The sequence below is a fragment of the Alosa sapidissima genome, chromosome 22, assembly GCF_018492685.1.
Source record: "Alosa sapidissima isolate fAloSap1 chromosome 22, fAloSap1.pri, whole genome shotgun sequence".
In the NCBI taxonomy this organism is placed as follows: domain Eukaryota; kingdom Metazoa; phylum Chordata; class Actinopteri; order Clupeiformes; family Clupeidae; genus Alosa; species Alosa sapidissima.
The window spans coordinates 24,061,667-24,073,256 of NC_055978.1; positions in this window are offsets into that span (position 1 = coordinate 24,061,667).

The window sequence follows — 11,590 nt, forward strand, 5'->3', positions numbered from 1 at the left end:
ACCAACAGAGACGGGGTTAGCGCGACTTCACAATCCGAGGTTGAAACACAGAGCAGGGCCGCATGGAGATGGGCAGTCATCTTCTCCCCCAGCTGACTCTGCATCCCACCAGCGATCCCTCAAAAAGCCCATCTGTGGCTGCCAGCGAGACCTTCTTTTCGGGCCGATTTATCAAGCCGCCAGTCCAAACAAGACTCCCAACCGTTCCCCTGCTCCCCTCACCGTATACTCACCAAGGCCTGGTTTCCACAGCCTTAATGCCCCATGCATAGATCTCACACCAGCACGTGTTGCATCTCTCTCGTTCTCCTCTCCCATTCTCCCTCCAACAGGGATTAAACGTTTCTACCACATTTCCATGGATACTGAGCCTAATTTTTCCAAAGTATTAAATCTCTTAAATGCTCCTGAGCCACACAAAGCCATATTTATATTTTGCCCTTAGGACAAGTTTAATATCACTGTGACTCCATGTGAAAGAAATCAAAATGTCAAACAGTAAAGTGAAATAATTCATGGGCTGCACAAGTCTATGGTATCTAGTAGTTTCTATGGTAACACTGGCTATGTAGAAAGGGCTAAACACAAGTGCCTGATTATAGGGCATGAATAGCCCCCAAAAAATCTTATTACAAATACTCTAATATAAACCTAAACAGAGTCCTTAATGTAGCCTATTTTCTCCTGACCCAGTTCTATATCTTCCATACACAATATTCCTCTCTAAGTAAATAAAAAGAGACATGGCTCTCATCTGAGATTTTGTTTTGTGTGGGCTGTGACTTGTAGATATGGGCCTAAAATGGGCCACCGAGAACTGTATTTGATCTTCCTGAAGCTGCTTGATGGTGGTCTCACAGTGTGTGGTTCATGACAGACTCACGTCACCGCTGCCCTTGTCTGAAAGGTCAGCAGGCTCATGGCTCCATGGGTGGTGGGCCAGTGTTTACGTTAGCAGGTGACATGAGGCAAAGACACACGCCAGAGATGTCGTAGACAGACACACATAAACAATGATACAGTGTTGCGATTCTGCACACTTGGGCATCACATTTTTTCACATGCAGGGGAATGATATGAAATTAACTCTTCTAATGCTGTACCTCTAATTCAAAAAATGTAGATTGTGGGAATGTTATTTATTCAGCTGTTATTTTGTCTATGTGGAAGTTCCTCCAGGTGTCACATTGTCTAGATTTTTTTCTTTGTTAAAACTTCCAAACTGAATATTGTATTCAAAATATTGTGTTTTCATTAGTGTATAATTTGCCAATATGAGTAGTCATAGCTTAGAATACAAGAGTCCCCTGCATGAGAAGGCTCACTTGCCACAGTAGCTCAGAAAGGACCAATCAAAACACTGTCTATACAGAAGGCCTTTAGTTTATTTGCCACTTGACATTTCACCCCTTTTTATGTCCCTTAACAGCTACCGTATTTTTTTCCACATGCTCGAAAATGGAGTACTATTCAACGGGTTGCAATTCGGAAACCTCACCATTGGGAGCTACACACTGTAGCTGTAACCAGGGCCGGAGTGGGGCCACTTTTCAGCCCGGGAGTTTCAGGCCCAAGACCGGCCCACTTTTTTAGTGGTGGTGGAAATTGGATAAATAAAGCAAAATTTCAGCTCTTACTATCCTGTAGTTTTTATTATAGGCTAATATTCCACTATTCCACAAGGATAGGTTGATGAGTTAACAAAAATAGGAAGGAAGAAACAAAGCATTTGAAATGTATCCCACAATTCCACTAAGAGGCATATTGAACTACTGTATTGTTTATATGTTTTTTTCTGCATGGGTCAGCTATCATGTTGTTTGGTGATTTGCTCCTTTACTACATCCACTTCTGAGCAAACAAGCCATATAGGTTGATCATGTAGCCTACTGCTGTCATAGCCTACTGTTCTTTCTTCCATAAAATAACTTTAATTCATATGGTTAACTCTATTATCCTTTCTACTTGTCCCTATAGTCATAGTTAATTTCGGGCTCATCATTTTCAGCAGGGGACTGGCTGATATGCTGCGCAGGCTACTTTTGTTTTTAGGCCTATAGGCTACTGCATACACAGATCAAGCTTGAGTTTTTTTTGAGTATTATTTGCATAATATTTGCAAAGTCTATGAATAGCCATATTGGATGATACCAAAATGCTAATATTTTAATTAATGTAATATGTTACTTGCGAATAGGTTGACAACGTCCATGTTATTAGCCCAATTACGCCATTATAATCATGGCTATCTCTCTTTACCAGTTGCCACTTATGTCTGTCCTCTTCAAAAAAAATTGGAAGCATGGCACATTTGGCATTTCCCTCCAATACTTTTCGTATTTTTTACCTGGCCTTTTCAGTCCCTCATGGCATCTTTATACTATCCATCCTCCCTGACGCTTATCACTACGGTAGGGCCGGCCCGGCTGAGAAAACTTTTTAGGAAAGACGGGCTATATGGACCCAACCAATTAACTCTTCTTGGGAGGGGAGAACAACCCATGCAGAGGCTGCGGTGTTAGGCATAGAATGCGAACGTGTGTAGCCAACTTTAAGAGAAGATAGATTAACGTGACAAATGCCAATATTTTTCCCTCGACCGGCCCAAAAGTGAAGCGGCCCACCGGGAATTCTCCCGATTCTCCCGATTACCCACTCCGGGCCTGGCTGTAACCAGAGGTGGAAAGTAACGAAATACATTTACTCATTTTACTGTATTGAGTAGTTTTTTTTGTGTATTTTGTATTTTTAAGTAGTTTTTCAAATTAGTACTTTTATTTTTACTTGATTACATTTTGAGTGAAGTATTGTACTTCGCTACATCACAAATCTATGGAAGCCCGTTTGCGCCACATACAAAAAAAATCTGATCTATGATATCTCATTATTGTGAGATACTATCTCGTTATTGTGACATAGTATCTCATTATTGTGAGATAGTATCTCGTTATTGTGAGATAGTATCTCATTATTCTGACATACTATCTCATTATTCTGACATAGTATCTCAATGAGATACTATCTCGTTATTGTGAATTCTTAAAGTAAGAACCACTGTATTGAGAGTGTTGTCAGAACCGTGATGTTTACCAACACGTAATGTTCAGAAACTAATGGCATTTGGTGATGTTTATCAGCATTTTTCGTTGGTTTCCTTAATCAGTAGTTAAGGCGCCTCGAACAAACTCCAGAGCTAATGTTAGCCTGCTCCTGCTGCATGGGGTAGGCTAGTGTAGGTTTGCTAACGCGCATAATGTGTAGACTTCACGGAAACTGTATATACATTTCATATAGTCACAATGGGGTAATGATGTTAAAAACCCCTGTACTGTTCCTGCGATGTCACAAAATCATTCAAATGTAGGCTAGGTTGACGTTGTGTTGCACGTCTACTACCAGCTAACACATACATGACAAGGTAAACGCAACTACTCATACTAAAACCAACATCAACATTACACACACACACATACACTGCACAGCATTATGGGAGTTCAGTCATGAACCAGCTAGGCTCAGTTCACTACAGTATCTCATTATTCTGAGATAGTATCTCGTTATTGTGAGATAGTATCTCATTATTGTGAGATACTATGTCAGAATAACGAGATACTATCTCACAATAACGAGATACTATGTCAGAATAACGAGATAGCATCTCACAATAATGAGATATCATAGATCAGATTTTTTTTGTATGTGGCGCAAACGGGCTTCCATACAAATCCCATGCGTTACTGAGTAAAAAAAAAAAAAGTTAAGACTAACGAAAGGAAGGGGGGAAATTGCGCCTGGAACCACTCGAATGATCAGCATGTAGCATAGGGCATGAATCAAGCTGGCACCAAGTCTTTCTGAGAGAGATGGAGATGGAATTGGATCACGAGATAGGCTACCTCAGATGGAAAAAAGTTTATTAGCATCTGTTTCCCCTCATTTTCATCTCTCTTTTTCTCGTTTTTGCCTTTGTTTTTTGGTAATCCGACTTGGTTTCCTTGGAGAAAGACCAGCAGCACAACAATTAGCTGTCCACTACTAGCGATGCTCAACTATGTAAACAAAATGAGATCCCTTATCAATCGTTGTGCAGGCGGACCAAACCATTTTGCACTTTAGCAAGGGAGAGTGAGAGTGACCTTAGACCTTATCAAACTCATATTAGGTAGTGGGTTGAAATGAAACCTCATGGGGGGCTGTCATTGTCATGGTCATTATCATTTTTCTGCATGGTTATCAGAGTGTTGTTTGATTATATCACTTATGATCAAACAAGTAGACAATAATGCTGTCATATACTGCTCTTTCTCTCTTGAAATGCCCTACTTCTATATTAGTTTTTTTTGCTAATTCCTTGCTGAGGATGGTTTGTAGTGCTAGGTTTAATCAATTTGTCATATCATAGAAATATTGCTCATAACACATTGTTGAAGACAACTGGATGTGAATTTCTTTTTTTTTTTTCTTATTTTCCCTTCCTACCAAAAACATCTGGGGTATGAAACCTTCTGGCGGGCCTGATGTTTGACACCCCTGCCTTATACAGTCTTCACTATTTTTTTGTATACAAAATTTAGTCAGTCAAACTTTACATTTCGTCTGACATTCATTTTGACATTTAATTTGGAAATTAAAGTATCCAGGTAAAATAAGATATACTCCTGACTTTTCAAGGGCCTTCTCCTCCATTGGGGCCCTGTAATCAGTCCCAGTTTTCCCACAGTCCGAGGCCCTTGGATCTGCTGAACTCCTTTACAAATAGAGTTTCTCTCTGAAACTCAACATGGGCCTGCCTGCCTCAGATGCCTGTGAGCAGCTTTTCAGTTGTGCTGGATTACTGTTCACTGCAAAGTGAGCAAGGATGAGCACAACTAATTTTGAAAATCAACTGTTGCTCAAACTTAAAGGAGAACTCTGGCGATTTTTCACATACTGTAGATCTTCGGCAGCCAGCAGCTAAGGTAGCCAGGCAGCTGCAGCGTTACACTCTGGGGGGCATGAACATGGGGGCTCACGAACATGCCCCCAGAATGTAGCGTGGTAGCTGCCTTGCTACTTTAGCTGCTGGCTGCAGCCACTAGAGCTGGGTAAAACCGATTGTTTTTACCCCCCCAAAAAAAGTAACTAAGTAACTTTTACTTAAAGTAAATTTTAAATTAACTACTTTTTACTTTTACTTGAGTACATTTTCAGATGGGTAATTTAACTTGTACAATATTTCATCAAAGTATTGGTACTTTTACTTGAGTACAATATTTTAGTACTTTTTCCACCTCTGGCTGTAACTCAAATATCATCGTAATACGTAAGTACAACAATGCACAATTTAAAAGTATACGTGCTGCTGAACAATCAAAGTGAAGCCAAGTGTGGAAAAAGAATGCAAAAGACCAGTACAAATAAATCCATGATGTTTCCCACTATTCTCCAAACTAGAAGGGCTGAGAAAATAACACAAAATATAATGAAATAAAATAGATGTTAGCTGCCTGCATAAACTGTAAATAAGAAAATGACCAATGCTCAAATTGCTTTGCTGGAGAGAGTCCAACTTTGAAAAAGGAATAAATAAAGACAGATGGCCATAAATTGTGCCTAATAATGTTTGATATTTCAGTTATAGCCATAACATTCAGTCACCAAAGTCCTGAGTATTTCTCACTCTGTTGGCTGCTGGGAAAGTTTGTTTCAGAACACTCATGTTAGCTGTGGTGCTGAAACTTTCCTTAGATGGAGGCTGATTTTTGGGGCTCAGAGCTGAATCTGCCAAAGATGGATGAAGCCACCGCAGGCAATGGATGTAGGTCAACTCTGATTGATGGCCACCTTTCTCAGAATGTACACGATTCTGGAAGTGTTTGGAATGGAAGTGGCCCAGTGTTTCGGATACAGAGTGTTCCTAGAGCACCACTAAATATAACTAATTTGAGTGAGACAGGAGGAAACCTGGAAAAGAAGAAGAAGAAGAAGAAGAAGAAAACAGAAACAGAACCAAACATCTGAGCAAACAGAGAAAGGGGTTAATTAGAGTCTCCACACGAGAGCAAGAACCAGAACAAAAGGGGATGCAGGGGCCAAAACCCTCAAGGAACTACATACAGCAGTGTGGGATCACAATATAAAGAATATACAACTGGTAGTGACATGAAATGTAAAACTAAAGGCGGAGATTTAGAGAATGCTAAATATGGCGGAAGCTGTGTGGCAGTTGGAGGAGAGCGTGGGAGAAGTGACTCATCAGTCAATGACATCAGACGTGCATCTCTGTTAGAGGTGTGTAATAAGTCCAAGGAGGTTGTAGGTTACTGTGATTTCAGAACAGCTAAGGGGCGTTGTAGGGCATGACGCAAAGCAAAGTCCCTAAAATCTCACTTAAGCTGTTTTCATACATGACTTCCGGACAATGTCTGTGCAATCACATCCGGATCTCAAATCCAGTTGAGTGTTCAGACATGAACCTCACAACTGGACATTGCACGGGTGGGAGTTGTTCATACCTGCAGTAAATACTCCATGTGGTTTAAGTCAATTAAGCTAGGGGAACACCATCAGTTTTGCATGGAACACCTTCGCCATGCCTCCTCACTAGGTGCAAATCTACCTGTGCTTTAACCTTTTATGTATGCACTCACCTGTGTGACTCCCGGACTTAGTAGTACTGGGGCTAGTGGTGTCAGACCCAGGTGATTATCATTGCAGGTGAAGTAAAATAATTCGGACATTGTGTTCACCCATCATGTCAGGAGCCCAGTGCATGTCTGAAAAAGACTTTAGTTGTTGTGGCGCATTTGTAAACTATGTTGTTGCAGGCACTTCATGGACACTCTTTTTAACAGCCTATGTCAAACGGAGGTTTTACTTGTGTGACCTTGAATTTATAGTGAGGAAGGTTGGAAGAATCATCTGTAAACAACATCTATACTCGCCAGACAAAATGTATCCAGCATCCATTGTGTACATATGACCTTAACAAGACTTTTCCATTTTGAGCAACATATAATAACTGATACAGAAATTGGGTCATGGCAGCAGTGACTACCCAGTGCAGTTCTGTATTCACTGTTTTTAGTGAACTGTATGTTTGAATGTGATGTATGTGGTGCCCTTGTCATGGCTGTGAGATGAATAACTTGCAGAAAAGATTATGTTGCACAGTAGATAAGTTCTGATTCATGCTTGTAGTCCACAGCCTCGCTCTGTTTCATGTTTATTGTAGACATCCTCTCTTTTATTAATGACAAATGCATCTCCCTTAAGGGTTTTAATAGGTATTATGGCCCAAACATTGACAGAGAATCATCCTCCCTAAGATATCGCTTAGAAAAATCTATTCCAAAATGTAACAAAAACCACCAATTGCATGGGGGCTTATTCACAGCAGGGTAAAGATAAGATAAGCACTGACAGTGCTAACTCGTGTCATATGACCCTCTTCTTCACCTAGTTCTGTTTCTAATTTTCCTGCATCAGCAACCTTAAATGCCACAATCTTACGTATGCTAGGTAAGACCTGAAGAATGTCATATCTGTATCTTCCACAGAGATGGTGGCCATCTGAGAATAAGTCGCTTGACAAAATCAGACAGGATTTTTTTTTTTACTAGAACTACGCAATTAGAATCACAGTTTTTCAACCCTTAATATTTCCCTTTCTTTCTTGATTTTTGGTACTCGCTGGTGGATGGGAGAGGGGAAATCACCACGTAATTGCCAATGATCTCTTCAGACACGTTTCACTGGAAAAGAATTGCAAATATGCTAACACATAAGGCATCAATGAAGTATATCTTGTGTGCCCAAAAGCAGATGGATTTTCTGAAACAACATGCCATGTTGTTTTACCTCAGCCTTGTGCATTAATGCCAATCTGCTTGGTTTAATGTCTGTGCTGATTCATTTCAAAGGCTCTGCACAAGGGAATGTACTGAACTTTAACACAGAAATGTGCCCCAAGGGCTTTTGTCACCAGCTATCAATTTCCATGTGGCTTAGTAATGTCATATAGTAACATCAGCTTACGCAACATAATGTGCACTATATGAATTCACTGGACACATAATGTGTTGCTAACTTGTTGGTGATGCTCATGTCACTCCATCTAACCCCAGAGGCCTGAAATCTACTGATTATTATGTGATGTACTGGGTGAGAAATTGATTGGCAGCAGAAGAACAGTTTGTTTTTCCAGGCTTTCATTCTTGACTGACTAACAGGTTTTCCAAATGCATGCATCAAATGCTTCAGGAGAAGTTGTTGCCACTGGATCAGGGCAGTAACAGGGTGCATTGGAGAAGGCTGCTACTGACTCCTGTACAGGGACAAAACAGCGAATAAATGGTCGGACTGATATTATCGTGTGTGAATTATTTTTCACAATATTCATATTTTCATGTTTTAATCATCACAATTATCACAAAACCAATATACACCAATACACCAAAACAATATGCGACAGCCCTACAGTAGGTCAGGGACTCAGATTCGGCACTCTTCCACCCATTAATTTGATTCCCTTTGTTCTTGGTAAGGTCGCATCACAGTGGCTGCCACCAAATCATATCCAGGCAGGCATAGCTGATACAATTTGCAGAGCTGTCATGTGGATCTCTATGTGAGTTTCTGGGGCACATACTGTAGCCTACTATTTGGCCACAGTGATGATTCAACAGCTTTTGTTTCAGAAATGGAAACTGGGTCTGGGCTCTGAAAAGAAATGCATGTTTCCAAATGATAGCACTCAATCTGCCCAAATCCTTTGTGGTATTCACCAGGTCAAGTCCTAGTTGTATGTTATGCCAATCTCATTCCACGTAATACATTAAGAATTTGTTGCACAGAATGTTCTTCTAAATAATGAAATGGAGGCTGGTCCTTACAAGCACTTGTCCTCACGAACACACTATACACCTCATGTGGTTGCTTGATAAGTGCATAGTTTTGGCAAGCTATAGTTTAAACATTTATCATGGACATCTTTTGACATTGCCTGCAATGCTTTGCAATGATATTCATCTTTCCTAATGGATAGGTGGATAATGGACTGTGCTCACACCCAGTTAGTTTCACACTCCCAATTTCCTCTGCTTCCACAGCAAGGCAAGCGCTTAGTTTGCTTGTACTGTTATCAACAACATGATTGATGAGTTAATTTAGGACATAATTAAATGTATTCATGTCCCAATATTTACCTCAGGAACAGTATTGTAGAGATTCGGAACAGACAGCATGCAGGAGCATTTTGCCATGTCTTTTTCTGTTCCTTAAGAATCAAGCTAAATACAGTGAACTGTGTTGGGCTGGAATTGGCAGCGTCACAGCTGTCATCAGCTCATGTAGTTTACCTAAACTCTATCTAAATCATATTTTGCCCCATTTTTCTGATGAATGACCATATAAGACACTTGGAGTATTATGTGGAATAACCTAGCCCTAGTAATAAATGAAAAATCGCATGCTGAGTTAATTACTGGTGGTTGTTTTAGGACCTCTTACGACCATAAATCCTTGGAAATCCTCACGGTCAGCTGTATGCAAAATTTATTAAGTGCTGATCAGTGGGCTCTCTGTTCCAGACTCTAGTCGTGTAAAAGGCAGTGTTGGGCTGCCTGCGTGGGATTTGTGGGGGGAAAGGTGGGACTGTGGATTTATCTGGCAAGATCCTGAGAGACTGAAGCTTCCATGCCTGCTCAGGCTCACGGGACGTCAGGAGGTCCAACGGAGGCAGGATGTAAGAAGCTCTGATTTACTTCTGGGCCACTTTTTCCTGTAAGCACTTGGATTCTACCAGCAGGATAACATTTCACTCTGATCTGTCTGGCTCAAACGCAAGATCTCTTCCCCTAATTTCTTTGTGCGCTGCAGGAATAACTGGTAAATCTTGAAACCATTTGCAGCCTTCCTATATTCAATCCATTTTTTTGTGTAAATGACCATTGAATGTTAATGTTTGCGACCCATCGATAGTTACCGAACACACACTCTCTCATGTTTACGTTTATGCAACACTGTGATGGAATGGCCAATCATCAGCTTCTACTGCTGCTGCTCTGATGTTAGATGTTTTGTAAATGTTAGATGTTTTGTAAAGCAATGAGCCATGATGAAAACTAGTAGTCACACCCCATCATTCATGGTCTGTGACATGAGGAAATATATTTCATATGATTGCAATGACCATTCAAGGAAATATTCGGAAGGCATTGAGACAGCCATGCATTGCCTACCCTGTTACGAAACATTGCATAAGTCACATGCAATATAACATGTTTTGAAATAGGGTTAGTCACAAAAGATGTTGACAATGTTCACATAGGAAGGAATAACATTTAAAAACATCTTTTTTCTACATCTACCAAAGCCTTTTGGCTTCTAAACCTCACTTTTTTGGTCTTTAAGATTGCTGTAGATACGACTCACTGCATACAGAAAAATGTACACAGCTCTGTGAGCAGATAAGGAGCAGTGATTTGTGATGCTGAAGAAGGCAGAGGCCCGAGGGGATGGAAAATGCCCCTCATAACTGGGTTTAATGGAACGCCTCAACCGGCCACATTTTTTCTCTCTATGCTGGTTATGAAACAGACAGCTTGGAGGGAACAAACAGTGTGCAGCATGATGATAGGTGACAACTGGAAATGTCCTTGATGTCTTCATTTAAATAGCCTAATTATTGAGGTAAAGATCTGCAGATTCAAATAAGCATTAGGCCAATGAGACACAGCAGAAGGTTTAAAGATAGAGTTTAAGGTTTATGTTACATGAACATTGTTACATCGATACAGTTGCGAGAAATGATATATGATAGTGGTATTAAGAAAACAGATCACAGCTATCAGTCACAGAAGATACTAAACTTCAGCCCGACAACCCAAATGTAAGGCAAGAAATGCAGACAAAAGGATAGTTGGACAAGAAAGTAATAGGCAAAACAATCCAAAGGCCTTTAACTGCAGCTAGAATACTGCAGTGTCATCAATCAGTCTGTGGGAGTGTTAATATGCCTGTTCTATTCTTGTGAGCTCAGCAGGGAAGGAGACATTATGTAAGGTGTTGTAACTTACAGATTTAAAGTAAGACATTTTCAACATTTTCATATTCATCACATTTTCAAAAGAACACCAGTAAGAGGATTAATAAACATGGATTCGGTTCAGACATACACAAGAATGGTGTTAAATTCCTTGTGCTATATGTAGGGGCTTCCAAAGTGGCCGATCAACAACCTAACCTATTTCACATTACACAGCAGGATGTGGGATGCAATACAAATGCAATAGAATAGACAACTGCTGAAAATAACACTACATCAATAAACCTTCCATGTCACCAGGAATGTTTTTTCACATGAAGCCTTAATAAAAACAACATGCACCATGAGCATTATATACGTTGCACACAATGTAGCCTACTTTGTGACAGGAGGCTAATTGATATGGCATGAGGCAGCATTGCACCTTCAGTACATTGATTCATTGTCATGCAGACCAAGTTCTTTTGTTACATCACCCTAAGGGAAGCACAAGGGAGTTGTGGCACAGTACGATACCACACGGGGTCATAGGGTAAAAACAAATCCAGACACTCCGGGCTGGAC